Source organism: Pan paniscus, chromosome 2 (genome assembly GCF_029289425.2).
Source record: "Pan paniscus chromosome 2, NHGRI_mPanPan1-v2.0_pri, whole genome shotgun sequence".
Lineage (NCBI taxonomy): Eukaryota > Metazoa > Chordata > Mammalia > Primates > Hominidae > Pan > Pan paniscus.
This window is the reverse complement of record NC_085926.1, coordinates 132,053,991-132,071,640: the sequence shown is the minus strand read 5'-3', so window position 1 is coordinate 132,071,640 and position 17,650 is coordinate 132,053,991. Positions and strand designations below refer to the sequence as shown.

General features: G+C 43.8%; 1 protein-coding gene across 3 annotated transcripts in view; it reads left to right on the top strand.

Moving 5' to 3' along the window:
- Window positions 1-17,650, top strand: part of RYK (receptor like tyrosine kinase) — a 160,817-nt gene that overhangs the window by 103,624 nt on the left and 39,543 nt on the right. Inside the window, exon 16 of one of the 3 annotated variants that reach the window (XR_008624895.2) lies at window positions 3,185-3,251. The exons of the other annotated variants lie outside the window; for them this stretch is intronic. The gene's annotated coding sequence lies outside the window, so the exon portion shown is untranslated. The remainder of the gene's footprint in view (window positions 1-3,184; window positions 3,252-17,650) is intronic. 3 annotated transcript variants of the gene reach the window in all.

The window sequence follows — 17,650 nt, the reverse complement described above, 5'->3', positions numbered from 1 at the left end:
TGCATGGCCGTCTGTTTATGCAAGTGGCCATCACGTCTGTCCTTGGGTATGGCTTTCTCATTGGACACAATAGTGTGGTGAGAGATTGCATCTCTGAACCTCATACTACCCTGGTCTCAGGGTGTGACTGCAGCTTTGCACACACCCTGGAGTGAGCCTCAGCCTGAGAGTAAGGAAATCACTTCTGGCATCAACTGGATAAGTTTTATTTTATTAAAACTTTTTTTGCAAAGCCCAGTCTTTTAATCCAAGAATCAGTTTTTTGGAAAACAAATGCTTTATTTCCCAGAGGTAAAAACAAAAAAAAAGCTCTTGTGGAAAACTGCATCATACTAGGTCAGGGAAAGAGATTTCTTTTTTCAGGTTAGTGAGAGAGGTCTGGCCAGTCCTTCAGATCCAGATGGCTATCATTGCTTCCAGGGCAGGAGCTGGGAGATGGGGGGCTGGGACAAACATGGTCCCACCAGCATGGGCCTCCTAGAGCCACCCCAGAACTGGGCTCAGACCTCAGCCCCAAATCTCTCAGGGAAGTCCCTGCAGAGACTGGACCTGAGATGTGGCCCCTCTCATGCCTCCATCCTGTCGTTCAGAGGCCCTGTTCACCTTCCATCCCCTCTCAGGAAAGCAGACATCTGCTCTCTTCCCTGAGATTTCCCAGGCTTGGAGAAAACACACTCGGATATCACACGCTCACCTAGTGCACTTCTTATTCAGAAGCCTCTCGTCCAGATGACAACATCCAATGCCACTGGTATGACACCAGCCTTGTTTTCTTTCTCTCACCCTGTACTAAATCCACTACTTATAAATTTGCCTCCGCATCTCCGTCTTCTCTTCACTCCATCTCCATCCCTCTGGACCACACAACCCTTCCTCATAGGGCTGCCTCCAGCCTCCCCAACTCTAGCCTATTCTCACAGCTGTCAGAGCCATCCCATCATGGGGGGATCCAAGGGCCTGTCTGGGTCATCACAGTGGGCAAGAATGGCACAGCTTGACTCTCCAGGATAGCTAGAAACTCCCACAAGACTGGGCAGGAATTCCAGGAGGAATTGCACAGGAAACATCACCTCACTGCCCTGGAAGGTGTGGGTGAGGGGAGGAAGCCTCAGAAACAAACCAAGAAGCCAGAAGGACTCACTGGGCTGGGGGCTGTCGGGAGTGTTCCCAGAAAAGCCGCCACTAGCTGAGTGGTTGCCTCTGTAGACCTCAAGGTCTCCACAGCTCTAGAAAAAGGAGGGCTGGCCCCAGCGTGACCTCAGGTTCATTTTCTAAGCAGCAGGTAAGGCCAGGGGCCCTCTTGAGTTTGTGATGTGGTCTGTCCAGTTGGTATCCAATCCCACAGACTCTCATCACTGTCGTCCTTGTCCTCTCCCTCACCCTCTCACCCTGCCTGGCCCCCTCATCCTCTCCTCTCACCCTCACCCTCCTTTTCTGACTCTCCCCCTGTTCCCCTTTAACCCTGCCTTGTCTCAGCTCTAGTCAGCAGCTCCAAATCTATCCAGGGCTCCTAGTCAGCCTGCCCCTATTTCAGAAGAATGTTCTCATTCCTGTGTCCCTCCTGTGAATACTACTGTCCCCTTCCACCCTGGGTTCCCCAGACCTTGTTCTATTTATGGTCTTTTCTATCTGTGATTTTCCCATTTTTGTTCACTCTCTTCTTGTCTACATGTGAGTGGGGCCGTGAGGGCCCCCTGCCCTCCACTCCCCTGACCTGGGGCCAGTGCCCTCACTTTCTGGAGCTGCTCCCTCTGCAGGCTCCAGACTACAGCTACCAGATTCAGTGACCTTTTCACAGTCATCCTCCTGACTGCCGACCACATCACCCTGCTTAAAACCCTCTCTTCCTTCAACGCTTCTCTCTTGGGGCTTTTCTTCTTCTCACTTTATGCACAGGCTTCCACCTCTCTCACACTCCCCAAAATATCAGGGGTTTCTAAGGTTCCTGTCCCAGTCTTCTCCCTCACATCTGTCCCTCAGTGACTCCATCTGTGCTCAGATACCTGCTCTGTCCCCAGCACCCCATACCTGGTCACTGGTCCAGGACCTCTGGACATCTCTTCCTGACATTGTCCCCCTGGATGTCACACAGCCACCTCAGCTAAACTCATCCTTTCCCTTCCCGGCCCTCTACCAGGACCACCCAGGAAGCCACCTCCATTCCTTGGGTTGTTTTTCCTGAGTCATCCAGGGGTAGAGCTTAGGGTCTCTCTGACAAGCTCTGTCCAGCCCCTAATCCTCTTGAGAGTGCATGCAGGGTTGATGGGGCCAGCCTCTCCTACCCTCTCCACTCCCTTTCCCAGACATTGTCAGTAACATCCTGTTTGGGCCTCCTGTCCCCATTTTCCTTGATGCTACACTGCCTGCCAGAGTTACCTTCATTTTCCTGTTTTGAATATCACTCAAGCATTTATTTCAGACATTCATAATACTGTCATGAGAAAGGTTTCCTTCAACAAGTGTGGATGCATAAAATCATGTGAAAAAGACTGGGTTTTTTGTTTGTTTGTTTTTTGCCTATTTTATGTTGTAAGCTCCCCAAGGGAAGACGGACCACTCCACCCGCTTCTTTGTGACTTCCTGTAGCACTTAGGCTTTACTAAATATAATGATTTCTGGGAGTGAGAGAGTACTTCTACTGACCAAAGAAAGCTAATCCTACCATAGCTTACCCAGAAATATATATATATGGAATTCGTTATTCAAAGAGTTCCTACTGACAGAAAAAACCTAAATGCTTTCAAAAGACTTGGAGAAAGATCTGCCAGAGACAGGGTTGGTTTCTAAGACACACATTCCCAAAAGAAATACAGACATGGACACATATCCTTAATGTTTACATACAGGGCGAGATGGCCATGTGTTGGGAGTTTTTACACCAGCCCCACAGATGGAGTGCCTTTCCACCAGCTGGAGTGCCTTTCCCCCAGCTGTGTCCCCATGGCAGTGCACAGGCTTGTAGTGTTTATTTACTCAACCTACACTTACGCATGTACATGATCCAGCCAGAGTCCCAGAGTTGCTTTTCTAGTGGTGGTAACAACTTCAGCCCAATGGCCTTGACCTCTGGACCCAGACCTGAGACCACAGGGCACTGGCTGGGGTTGGGCTGCAGCCTGTGACCATGAGCCACTAAGGAAGTAACCCACGTACTAATTGCCACCTCCTTACTCTATTTTGCCAGCACGAACATCACCTAGAGTGTCATTATGAAGGTCTGACACTGTTGGCTGTCCTACCATGAAAGGGAGGTAGGTACCAACAACTGTGAAGGTGATTTCATGACAAATGACACTTCTCTTATTCTTTCCCACCTTGGGAATTAGGTTCCTTGATTTATTTTTAAGTTTAAAAAAATTTTTTGCAGTAAAATTATAAAGTACACAGTGCCTTTGTTAAAAATACACTGTCTTATCTAGGCACAAGATACCAGGAAGTTGCGCTGAAAGTGTTTTTGAAGATCTAAGGAAAATATTATTTTATAACTAGCACATTGCTACAATTAGCATTTGATTCACTTCCTGTTGTCTAAGAGAAAATGTCAAGCTGTGGGTTTAGAATCAGACTTTATTGTTGGGTTAATTAAAGTCTAACAATAAGAGAGAGAAAACAAATATTTTTGAAAGCTAATATTGTTCCTTCCTATTTTATCTTCCATATCTCATAAACCTCTTTTTAAAAAAATATTTTTCTTCTTTTTAACTTTCTGTACTGCATTCTAGGTGTACTTTTTCCAACCTACCTTCTGATTTTTCAGTTTTTTTTTTCAGTTTTGTCTTTCTACTGTTTAATGCATTTGGGTTTAAAGTTCAATGTCTATATTTTTCATTCCTAAAAGTTTTCTTTTAAAACTTATCTTTTTAATCCCAGTAATTGCTTTTGTTTTTATAGCATTTATTGTTTCTTTAATCATTGTAAACAGGCTTTTTAAGTCATCTAAGTCTGTTAATTACATTTCTTAAAGTTCTTAAAATTCTTTTTTTTTTTTTTTTTTTGATACGGAGTCTCACTCTGTTGCCCAGGCTGGGGTGCAGTGGTGCGATCTCGGCTCACTGCAACCTCTGCCTCCCAGGTTCAAGCAATTCTCCTGCCTCAGCTTCCTGAGTAGCTGGGAATTACAGGCGCATGCCACCATCCCAGTTAATTTTTGTATTTTTAGTAGAAAATTAAGTTAATTTTCACTATGTTGGTCAGGCTGGTCTCGAACTCCTGACCTCAGGTGATCCACCCACCTTGGCCTCCCAAAGTGCTGGGATTACAGGTGTGAGCCAGCGTGTCTGGCCAAGTTCTTGGACTTCTAAAGCTGCTTGTGCTTTTGCTGACTCTCATCGTGGTGGCCTCTTTTCTCACATGGTCCATAAGCTTGACTGTGACCTCACATTCTCCCCGGCCATGTAGTTGTGCAGTTTTGAGTGAGTTTCTTAATCCTGAGTTGTAGTTTGATTGCACTGTGGTCTGAGAGACAGTTTGTTATAATTTCTGTTCTTTTACATTTGCTGAGGAGTGCTTTACTTCCAATTATGTGGTCAATTTTAGAATAAGTGCGATGTGGTGCTGAGAAGAATGTATATTCTGTTGATTTGGGGTGGAGAGTTCTGTAGATGTCTATTAGGTCCGCTTAGTGCAACACTGAGTTCAAGTCCTGGATATCCTTGTTAACCTTCTGTCTCGTTGATTTGTCTAATATTGACAGTGGCGTGTTAAAGTCTCCCATTATTATTGTGTGGGAGTCTAAGTCTCTTTGTAGGTCTCTAAGGACTTGCTTTATGAATCTGGGTGCTCCTGTATTGGGTGCATATATGTTTAGGATAGTTAGCTCTTCTTGTTGAATTGATCCCTCTGCCGTTATGTAATGGCCTTCTTTGTCTCTTTTGAACTTTGTTGGTTTAAACTCTGTTTTTTCAGAGATTAGGATTGCAACCCCTGCTTTTTTTTTTTTTTCCATTTGCTTGGTAGATCTTTCTCCATCCCTTTATTTTGAGCCTATGTGTGTCTCTGCACGTGAGATGTGTCTCTTGAATACAGCGCACTGAGGGGTTTTGACTCTTTATCCAACTTGCCAGTCTGTGTCTTTTAATTGGGGCATTTACCCATTTACATTTAAGGTTAATATTGTTATGTGTGAATCTGATCCTGTCATTATGATGTTAGCTGGTTATTTTGCCTGTTAATCGATGCAGTTTCTTCACAGCATCGATGGTCTTTACAATTTGGCATGTTTTTGCAGTGGCTGGTACCAGTTGTTGCTTTCCATGTTTACTGCTTCCTTCAGGAGCTCTTGTAAGGAAGGCCTAGTGGTGACAAAATCTCTCAGCATTTGCTTGTCTGTAAAGGATTTTATTTCTCCTTCACTTATGAAGCTTAGTTTGGCTGGATATGAAATTCTGGGTTGAAAAATCTGTTCTTTAAGAATGTTGAATATTGGCCCCCACTGTCTTCTGGCTTATAGGGTTTCTGCCAAGAGATCTGCTGTTAGTCTGATGGGCTTCCCTTTGTGGGTAACCCGACCTTTCTCTCTGGCTGCCCTTAACATTTTTTCTTCATTTCAACCTTGGTGCATCTGACAATTATGTGTCTCGGGGTTGGTCTTCTTGAGGAATATCTTTGTGGTGTTCTCTGTTATTTCCTGAATTTGAATGTTGGCCTGCCTTGCTAGGTTGGGGAAGTTCTCCTGGATAATATCCTGCAGAGTGTTTTCCAACTTGGTTCCATTCTCTCCATCACTTTTAGGTATACCATCAGACGTAGATTTGGTCTTTTCACATAGTCCCATACTTCTTGGAGGCTTTGTTAATTTGTTTTTACTCTTTTTTCTCTAAACTTGTCTTCTCACTTTATTTCATTAATTTGATCTTCAATCACTGATATCCTTTCTTCCACTTGATTGAATCAGCTATTGAAGCTTGTGCATGCATCATGAAGTTCTCATGCCATGGTTTTCAGCTCCCTCACGTCATTTAAGGTCTTCTCTACACTATTTATTCTAGTTATCCATTCGTCGAACCTTTTTTCAAGGTTTTTAGCTTCCTTGCGATGGGTTAGAACATGCTTCTTTAGCTTGGAGAAGTTTGTTATTACCTACCTTCTGAAGCCTACTTCTGTCAACTTGTCAAAGTCATTCTCCATCTAGCTTTGTTCCGTTGCTGGCGAGGAGCTGCAATCCTTTGGAGAAGAGGCACTCTGGTTTTTAGAATTTTCAGCTTTTCTGCTCTGGTTTCTCCCCATCTTTGTGGTTTTATCTACCTTTGGTCTTTGATGTTGGTGACCTACAAATGAGGTTTTGGTGTGGATGTCCTTTTTGTTGATGTTGATGCTATTCCTTTCTGTTTGTTTGTTTTCTTCTAACAGTCAGGTCCCTCAGCTGCAGGTCTGTTGGAGTTTGCTGGAGGTCCACTCCAGATGCTGTTTGCCTGGGTGTCACCAGTGGAGGCTGCAGAACAGCAAATATTGCTGCCTGATCCTTCCTCTGGAAGCTTCATCCCAGAGGGGCACCCACCTGTATGAGGTATCTGTTGGCCCCTACTGGGAGGTGTCTCCCAGTTAGGCTACACAGGGGTCAGGGACCCACTTAAGGAGGCAGTCTGTCTGTTCTCAGAGCTCAAACGCTGTGCTGGGAGAACCACTGCTGTCTTCAGAGCTGTCAGACTGGAATGTTTAAGTCTGCAGAAGTTGTCTGCTGCCTCTGCTGCCTTTTGTTCAGCTATGCCCTGCCCACAGAGGTGGAGTCTGTAGAGGCAGTAGGCCTTGCTGTGCTGTGATGGGCTTCTCCCAGTTTGAGCTTCCCAGCCGCTTTGTTTACCTACTCAAGCCTCAGCAATGGCAGATGCCCCTCCCTGCACCAGGCTGCAGCCTCACAGGTTGATCTCAGACTGCTGCACTATCAGTGAGCAAGGCTTCATGGGCATGGGACCTGCTGAGTCAGGCACGGGAGAGAATCTCCTGGTCTGCCAGTTGCTAAGACCATGGGAAAAGTGCAGTGTTTGGGCAGAGTGTACCGATTTTCCAGGTACAGTCTGTCACAGCTTCCCTTGGCTAGGAAAGGGAAATCCCCCGACCCCTTGTGCTTCCCGGGTGAGGTGATGCCATGCCCTGCTTCAGCTCGTCCTCCATGGACTACATCCACTGTCTAACCAGTCCCAGTGAGATGAACCAGATACCTCAGTTGGAAATGTGGAAATCACCTGTCGTCTGCGTTGATCACGCTGGGAGCTGCAGACTGGAGTTGTTCCTATTCAGCCATCTTGGAACAGACTCCTCTATATATACCACATTTTCTTTATCCATTCACCTGTTGATGAAAAGACCTAGGTTGACGACGTATTTTGACTATTGTGAATGATGCGGCAGTAAACATGGGACTGCAGAGATCTCTTCGACATACTGATTTCCTTTCCTTTGGACAAATATTCAATAGTGGGATTGCTGGATCATATGGTAGTTCTATTTTTCATTTTTTGAGGAACCTCCATACTGTTTTCCATAATGGCTTTACTAATTTACATTGCCACCAAGAGAACATAAGCATTCCCCTTTCTCCACATTCTCACCAGCATTTGTTGTTTTTAATCTTTTTGATAATAGCCATGCAAATTAGGATGAGATCTCATTGTGGTTTTGATTTGCATTTCCCTGACAATTAGTGATATTGAATATTTTTTCATATACTTGGCCATTTGTATGCCTCCTTTGTGAGGTATCTATTCACATCATTCACCCATTTTTTTAAAGCTGAATTATTATTATTATTATTTTTTGCCGTTGAGTTGTTTGTGTTCTGTGTATATTCTGGATATTAGTCCCTTGTCAGATGAATAGTTTGCAAATATTTTCTGCTATTCTTTGGACTGTCTCTTCACTCTGTTGATTGCTTCCTTTGCTGTGCAGAAGCTTTTTAGTTTGATGTCATCCCATTTGCCTGTTTTTGCTTTTGTTGTCTGTGTTTTTGAGATCTCCATAAAATCTTTGCCCAGACCAATGTCCTGAAGCATATCCCCTGTTTTCTAATAGTTTTACAGTTTCAGGTCTTACATTTTAGTCTTTAATTCATTTTTACTTTACTTTTATATTATATATGGTGAAAGAAAGGAGTCTGGTTTCATTCTTCTGCATATGAATCTCCAGTTTCTCCAGCACCATTTATTGAAAAGACTGTCCTTTCCCCCAGTGAATGTTCTTGGCACTTTTGTCAGAAATGAGTTGGGCGTAAATACATAGATTTGTTTCTGGGTTCTCTATTCTGCTCCATTGGTCTATGTGTATGTTTTTATGCCAGTACCATGCTGCTTTGGTTACTATAGCTTTGTAGTATATTTTGAAGTCAGGTAGTGTGATGCCTCCAGTTGTATTCTTTTTGCCAAGGATTGATTGATTAGCCTATTTGGTGTTGGTTTCACTTTTAATTCAAGACCTCAAACTTCAAATTGGCCCTCATTTTGTTAGGCAATTTCAATACACTCTATCTCTCTCTTCAAACATTTTCTTACAGTTCTCCTCCCCTGCCTCACTTTTAGCCTCAGCTTATTATTGTGGATAGTGTAGAAGACGTAGGAAGGAAACTTATTTTTCCTTTCTACTATTAAATCTATAAGCCCATCTGTACCCATTTTTATCATTTTTGCCTTTTCTCCTGCTAGAATGGGAAGGTGTCCCTGGTCTTAGAAAGGCCAGCCTCTCTATTTGTTCTCTAGTCCTCACTCCCTCTTGCCTTCTCAAGAACTCCTTTTTCCCTTCCAAGTAGATCAGTGGTCCTCAAACTTGAGTGAGCATCAGAATCACCTGGAGGCCTTATTAAAATACAGACCACTGGGCCCCAACCCTAGAGTGTCTGATGCAATAATCTGGGCTGGAACCCCAGACATTTTCATTTTAGTAAGTTCCCAGGTGATGCTGGTGCTACTGGTTGGGGATCACATTTTGAGAACCACTGTTCTCATGTATGTCTTTCCATTCTTTGATTGCTTTTTAAATGTTGACAATTACATTTTTAATTTCTAAGAACATTTTATTATTTTCTCTTATTTCTTTTTTTCTTGTCTGTGGAAGAAAAACCTAGAATCTCACTAAAGATACACAGGAGGTTTTTTTTAAAGTTATTTCCTAAACTATCTCTATTTCTCCTGAGTTCACTTTTCTATTTATCTTCATTCTTTTTTTGTTGGGCTGTTGGTTTTACTGAAAGATCTAAGGATCCTTGGCTGTCCATTTATATCTGTGACTGTAGGATTTGTGGTTTAATATAGATGGCTGGTTTTCTCTACCACCATGTGGATTGTCATGTAGAGAGGGATTCAACAGCCCTCTCCCCTAAGTGGGAGGCTTGGGCATATTGACCTGCAGGATTCCATTAAGGGGCCATGGCCAGGACCCCCTGATGCACCCATGATAAAATACAGAAGCCTTTTTTGGGGATGCCAACACAGGCATCAGAAGCTCTAGTCTTCCTTGAGGATCCTGTCTAATATCTATAAGAGGACACCTTCTGATTTGGCCTGGGCTGGATGCCATCTGTCTGTTGTTCTTCCTCCTTAAGAGAGGGGCAAGCGTAGTGTGGATGTGCTCTTTGATACAACTCTTTGCATATCGCACTTCCAGGACTCACCCTGACTTTTCCTCCCTGCTGGCTCCTGCCCTCTGTGCCTGTACCTTATGACCACGAAGTCTCCCTAGGACCTCAGTGAGCAGCAGCTCTCACCACCTGCAGGCACCTCCAGCACCTTTACTTGTTGCTTTCTCTGCCCCACTTAGTCCGTTAGGATGGTTCTATCTGATATCCATCAAACCCTGCTGAGGGTTCCCTCTCCCACACTTAGTGCTGTAATATTTATTTCCTTTTGCTATTCTTTACTAGTGTAATAGATGTTAAAATGGGACTCTTCTTGTCCTGTTCAGTTTGACTGAAGCAGCAATGTGACAGATTCCAGGCAAGTCTGAGACAGATCACCACATGTAGAATTTGCAAGAAAATGTTCACATAATGTTCCATTTCAAGAATATGAGGGAAGGGTGAGAAAGAAGGCATTTGGAGGATTTCTTCAGAGGTAATCTTGTTCTGAATTCCTACCCACTTGCCTACATGCCAGCCCCAAAAGGATTGAGGCCAGTGAGCAAGAGGGAGGGTGAGAAGCGGAGAAAGAAAGAATCTGACCAGCCCTCTAACCCCAGTCTTTCCCCGCTCTCCGTCCCCTTTCCTACTGCTGGTCATTAGAAGATCCAGGGAGCAGCTGGTCCCCACCCACTCTGCTCTGTGTATTCTCACTTTAAGCTTGTGGATCCTGGTAGATTGCCCTTCACCGTCTCTTCTGCACAAAATGGTTCTGTCTGTGGTTCTCCACTTCCCCTTTCTCTCCTACCCTGCCTCTTCCCTTTTTCTGCTTTTATTTCTTGCCTCTGCCCTTTCTTATTTATTGCACATAATACCAACCTCACATTGGTAAATTCTCATCACCATTGATACAAGACAATTATACTCCTTTCTCCTCCCCTCCTTCCCTTCCTTTCTTCCTTCCTTTTTTCCTTCCTTCCTTCCTTCCACCCTTCCTTCCTCCCTTCCACCCTTCCTTCCTCCCTTCCACCCTTCCTTCCTCCCTTCCTTCTTCCCTTCCTTTTATTCAACAAACACCACTTCTGAATGTGATGGTGGATCTCAGAGAATAAGAAAACACAAGCACAAACAGTGGTCAAGCAGCATGGTGGGTAGTGGAACTCCAGACTCAGCATGGGGTTGTCAGGAAGGCTTTCCAAGAGCTGAATTTTTAGAGAGAGTGGAGTTGGCCAGGAGAAAGGGGTTTGGGAGTAGTCTTCCAGCTGGAGAGCATACTACAGAGTTCTGGAGAGATGTCGCAGGGTACATATTCAGGAAATGACTTGCTCAGCCACTTTATCCTCCTTATTTTACATCTCAACCCTGTGAGATAAGCAGTGCAAGTGGTAATACCTCCATTTTGCAGGTTAGAGAATGGAGAATCCATCCCACAAAACACTTCCAGAACACCAGTTTTTGCCAGGCAGCGTAGGAGAAGCTGACAGTAAAGAGACCTGGACCCACTGCAGGCTCCTCAGGCTGCAGCAGGCCTGAGCTGAGGAGGAGAGAAGCCTTATCCTTTAACAGAGTTTGGAGTTTTGATGATTGCACTGGACTGGTCATCTTTATTGTAGGATTTTGATATTAGAAGGGACTGGAAGGCTTTTTATTCAAGAGTGGTTTGGAAAGCCATGAGACTACTGGAGATTTAGGGGCAGGAATAAAAATGTTTTCTGCTTGTACCCTCTGTTGTCCCACTTGTTCAAAGTAAGGGGTAATTAATTATAACAAGTAATAAACACCACTGAAAAGTATGCAGTGCTCTGAGGACAAAAAATGGAATGATCTCACTCACCCATATCAGCACAGAAGGTCTGGGTGGCATCTGAACGGACTGGGGGACTGGTCATGAAACTGGGTTCACATAGCAGCATTCTCTTTCTTTGATTCACAAAGAAGCACAGATCCACAAACATAGCCAGGATTTCTAAAGGTATCTCATGCTGCCCATAACACTGAGAAAACATCCGTTGTCACATATGATTATTTTTATTTGAGATTAATTGGGAGGCATTATGGAGATAGGGAGCTTGAGGCCATCTAGCTGCCCTTTGCCACTGACCCTTAGCCCAACCTTGGCCTGAAGATAGTAGATGTGACAGCTCCTGAGTTGGCTGTGGGACTTAGCCATGGGTGGAGTTGGTGAGGGCCTGCTCTGCTGGAGGCCAGCCAGAAACCTGGAAGGAGGCTGGACGAGGAGGCTTGCAGACCAGTCATGACTCTGCTGGCTCTGGGAGCTTGGGCAAATCCCATGACCACCCCAAGCATCCTCACTGTGAGAATGGATATAGTGATGAAAATCATCTGGATTATTAATAGGATTTGGTGTGATGGTGTCAAACAGCACTGTCATACTTTTCCTTGGAAGCAGCCCAAGAACCTAGTGGGGTAAGCCCTTCGGGGTGAGGAGGTATGCAGCTAAGAGTCCCTGGCAAGCTTGAGAATTCTCAAAGCCTCTGCTTTAAGGAAGTTTGCTTTTACTTTATATTACATCTGTATTTAACATTAAAATGTCACATAACTTTGTCCTCCTCCCAAATCTTTGAGCAAAAACTGATGTCAAAATTAAAAGTGTTCTGGGCATGGAGCTGGGGGAGGGCCCTGGGATGTGGGCAGCCCAGTCCAGGAGCTCAGTGATGGGAGGGCCTTAGTACGCAATAAAATGCCATCATGTTACTGACTTTTATTGCTACAACCCAGAAGAGAGTGGTGTGAGAGAGAGAGAGACTGGCCAAGTTTTACCTGAGAGGTGGAACAGGACCCAGGTGAACAGATCAGTGATACTTCCTGGGCGGTGTGGCCAGGCCTTGAAGGATAGTGCAGAGCTCCTCATTCTGCTCACTCAGGACCCCCAGCCCTCCCTGGAGCTGACACAGCCTTGCCGTGCCAGGTATGCAGGGCAGCCTGGCAGTTCCAGCTCCTGAATGTCACATCTGCTAGCACCAAGCCCTGAGACTGAACCCCTCCTCCTCCTTTCAGCTGCAGCAGCGTGCTTCTGTGGGATTAGCAGGCCAATTCCATGTAGCCCAGGAGGGCTGAGCTAGGTTCACGCTGTGCTAGGCCATGCAGTTTTGTATAAAGGTGTCCCTAATGGCCTTGTGGGGCAGGGCCCAGTCAGGGCCTGGAGTCTCAGACTACTTCCTCCAAGGCCCTTTGTACTATGAAGTCTGTGACTCATGGTGGGACACTGAAGAAGCACCAGGCATTCTTGTTTCTTCCCAGGCAAGTGTCAGAGGACCCTAGTGCCAGGGGTTCCCTTCATTCTCCAGATGATTCTGAATGCCTCCTGGCTAAGATTGTTGGATGCCTAGCTGTGTGGGACTGCAGTTTGGAGGGTTATGAACCATGCAAGCAGAGGGGTACCATAGGGGATGGGTGCCAGTGTGAATGACAGTGAGGCCTGAACTAAGACAGAGCCTATACTTAGCTCCCTGGCAGGGTGGCATGGGTCTCTCTGGGTTTCTTTGTCCTAGCCATTGTGGCCTTGATGGACCCAGTCACAATTTTCCCACCAGGGGTAAAGACTTTTCCATCACCATCACCACCAACCACCTGCCCTCACTTGCCTCCACTCCTACAACATGCCATCATTGTCATGATCAACTTTGTTGATCACTATCACCATTAACCATTGCCGCTATCATCTCTACCAATTCTCTTCTCTTCCCACACCCCCCCATTGATTAGCATCATCACAGCACTACCATCATCATCACTGCCATTCATTGAGTGCCCATTACACCCTGTGCTATGGGAAGGCTTTTTTCTGCTTTCTTGCCTATTCTAGAATTTCCTGCCTCCTACTGGTCCAGGTCCCTACCAGGAAGCCTACATTCGTCCCTAGCTTCCAAAAGTAGGAAACCTCTACCAGAGTGTTTAAATACCCCCGACCCTTCTACACACACACTTATAGGAAGAGATAACAGTGCTTCATATTGCATGACAAGTTGTCCATTTGCTTGGATTAAAATGCAAAACAACTTGTTCCACTGGTTTCTTTGTAGATTGCCTTAGCACACAAGAAATAACCATTGCAAGCCCTTCTCCCATTATATTTCAATTAGTAACAATCATCAACTCATCATACATTTTGAGCAGGAGTTTTGCTCAGAGAAAGAATTGGTTTTAAGCAGTTAATAAAAGGCTACCTGGTCCTCCCTGCCTCCCACCGTGAAGGGCTCATCTCAGTGCCTGGGGCAAAGAAGGAGAGAACCCTTCCCAGTGCCCATGTCAGGAGAATTTCCACACCCTTCTTGGAGGCTGAATCAAGGGCTCTGGGGAGAACCCATGGGAAGGGATTTCAGGGCTGTCCACTTCAGTCTTCAGATGTTGTTTCCAGAAACCAGTTCCTGAAGTGCTGTTTACACTTGCATCTGTATTCACGTGGGATAACATGGCTCTCTACAGTTAGGCAGACTGGCTGTAAGCCCATGAGTTATTACAGCATGGCCTGATCTCTCCCATCCTAGGTTATCACCATTGTTTGTTTAGTATGTCTTCTGTCCTGCAGCTTGATCTTTTCACATTCTACCATGGACTGGTGATTCTCTCTTTCTCCATGGTCTTGTGAAACTTTTATATTTCAACCAGTCATGTGGGGGTATAGTAATATCTCACTGTGTTTACTAATGAGGTCAAAAACCTTTTTGTCTCTTTTTCTGTCATTTCAATATCCTCTTTTAAATGCCCATTCGCCCCTTTTGCTCCTTTTTCTGTTGTCTGCCTTTTCCTTTATGAATTATAGGAATTCTATATCAGATATGCAATCCCTTTGCCAGTTATATGTACTACAGATATTTTCTGCTATACTGTGCTTGCCATTTCATTTCCTTGATGGCATCTTTGGCTGAACAAATTTCTTTCCTTAAGGTAGTCAAATATATCAATCTTTGCTGTTATGGTAGTGCTTTTTGTGCTATAAAAATCTTTATCCACAGTTATATTCTTCTATATTACCTTCTAAAATCTCTATTGTTTTACATTTTACATTTAGGTCCATATTCCACCTGGAATTGATTTTTGTGCATGGTTTGATATAGGAGTTAAATTTCATTTGTAATTCATATGGTATCTTATAGTTCCAGAATAATTTACCAAAAAAGGCCATTCATTCTCCATTGTTTTGTGGTGCCACATTTGTCTGGAATCTAATCTACCTATATATGTTTTTTGGCTCGGTATTCCATTCCACTGGCTTGTGCTTATGCCACATTGTCTGTACTGTTATTGCTTTGTAGTGTCTTACTATCTGATACAGCAAGTGTTTTATACACTTTGTCTTCTTTAAGAGATCTTGGCTCTACATAGCCCTTTGTATTTTCTGTGTGCATTTTAGAATCAGCTTGTCAAGTTCTACAAAACAACATTTTTAAAAACTCTATGGTACATTTTGGTTGAGAACATATGAATCTAGAGATCAAATTGGGGAGAATGTGTTGTGGAAGTCAGGGACCCCGAACGGAGGGACCGGCTGAAGCCATGGCAGAAGAACATGGATTGTGAAGATTTCATGGACATTTATTAGTTCCCCAAATTAATACTTTTATAATTTCTTATGCCTGTCTTTACTGCAATCTCTAAACATAAATTGTGAAGATTTCATGGACACTTATCACTTCCCCAATCAATACCCTTGTGATTTCCTATGCCTGTCTTTACTTTAATCTCTTAATCCTGTCATCTCGTAAGCTGAGGAGGATGTATGTTGCCTGAGGACCCTGTGATGATTGCATTAACTGCACAAATTGTAGAGCATGTGTGCTTGAACAATATGAAATCTGGGCACCTTGAAAAAAGAACAAGATAACAGCAAGGTTCAGGGAACAAGAGAGATAACCTTAAACTCTGACCACCGGTGAGCCGGGTGGAACAGAGCCATATTTCTCTTCTTTCAAAAGCAAATGGGAGAAATATCACTGAATTCTTTTTCTCAGCAAGGAACATCCCTGAGAAAGAGAATGCACCCCTGATGGTGGGCCTCTAAAATGGCCCCTTGGGTGTGGCCGTCTTCTGTGGTCGAAGCTGTAGGGATGAAATAAGCCCCAGTCTCCCATAGCGCTCCCAGGCTTATTAGGATGAGGGAATTCCCGCCTAATAAATTTTGGTCAGACCGGTTGCTCTCAAATCCTGTCTCCTGATAAGATGTTATCAATGACAATGGTGCCTGAAACTTCATTAGCAATTTTAATTTTGCCCTGGTCCTGTGGTCCTGTGATCTCGCCCTGCCTCCATTTGCCTTGTGATATTCTATTACCTTGTGAAGCATGTGATCTCTGTGACCCACACCCTATTCATACACTCCCTCCCCTTTGAAAATCACTAATAAAAACTTGCTGGTTTTGCGGCTTTTGGGGCATCACGGAACCTACCGACATGTGATGTCTCCCCTGGACACCCAGCTTTAAAATTTCTCTCTTTCGTACTCTGTCCCTTTATTTCTCAACCCAGCCGATGCTTAGGGAAAATAGAAAAGAACCTACGTGACTATCAGGGGCAGGTCCCCTGATAAGAATGGACATTCCATACATATCTCAAATATTTCATTTCTTTCTTTCTTCTTCTGGTATTCCTGTTACACATATGTTGCACCTTTTGTAATTGTCCCACAATTCTTGGAGGCTCCGTCCCATTTCTTTTCATTTTTTCTCTTTGCTTTTCAGTTTGGGACGTTTCTATTGACATATTTTCAAGCTCACTGATTTTTTTCCTCAGCCATGTCCAGTCTACTGATGAGCCAATCAAAGGCATTCTTCATGTCTGTTGTAGTGTTTTTAATCTGTAGCATTTCCTTTTATTACTATCTTACAGTTTCCATCTCTCTGCTTACATTACCCATCTGTTCTTGCATCTTGTCCATTTTTCCCATTAGAGCCCTCAACATATTAATCATAGTTACTTTAAATTTCTGCTCTGATAATGCCAACATCTCTGCCATATCTGAGTTGAGGAGCATCTGGATTGCTATCAGTGTTGCCTCCAGCTGCAGGCTTCTCCTTCTGAGCTTCTCCTGGTGAGCTGTGGTTCTCTGTATCCACCTGTCTATCTCTCTAGTTTTCAGGGTAGCAGTTTGCCCTGTGACCTCAATTCTCTGAGGAATCTAAGAAGAGTTGTTGATTTTAAGTTTGTTCAACTTTTTTTCTTGTGTGAGGATGGGGTGACAACTTCCAAGCTCTTTGTTTGACAAACCAGAAACTGGAGGTTCATCCTTTTAATATGTGTTTTCCAGCCAGTGAACATGGCATTTCTGTTCAGGTCTTCTGAATTTCTCTTTAAAAAGTTTTATTATTTTCTCTAAAGAGTCTTGCAAATCTTCTATTAGATTTATTCCTAGGTACTTGATATTTGTGTGTTATTATAAATATATCTTCTTTCAAAGTTTAACTATTGCTGGAATATAAAAATATTGATTTTTAACAGCTTAATTGATATTTACATACTATAAAATTAATCTATTTGAAGTGTACAATTCAGTAATTTTGTTCTATTTACAGAGTTGTACAGCCATCACTATAATCTTAGAATATTTTCACTGTACCAGAAAGAAACTTTGTACCTATGTCAAAGACAAACAAAGCTAGACAGTAGTTAAAGTGGTAAGGACAAGTTTTAATCAGTAATAACTATTGTAATAGGGAAGAGTCCAGTGTGAACTAAAAACTTGTAACAGAGATGACTGGGCATTTTAAAGAACAATGACAGAACAGGGAAAGGGGAACTCAGTGGAGTCAGGGAAGTGAAAAATTACAAAAAGCTGGAAGGGGCACTTGGTCCATGTGAAACTCATCTGGGTTTGCTAACTGGCACTTATTGAACAAGTTAGATTCCTACCCTTCCACAGAGTCTGGGAGACAGGGGCTGTATCTTCAGGTGTTGCTGCAACAACAGTAAATTTGTTTGGCAGCCTTGACTTTTCTCAAGCAGACACTTTATAAGGGGGTGCAGGGTCATCCTAGAGATGTGGCCTTGAACTTTTGGAAACCATGTTAGTGTTTAATTCAAGTCTGTATAGGCCAAGGTGGATGCCTAGTTGAGAAGAGGGCTCAGAGGAGCCTGACTAGAGAGTTTGGTTGA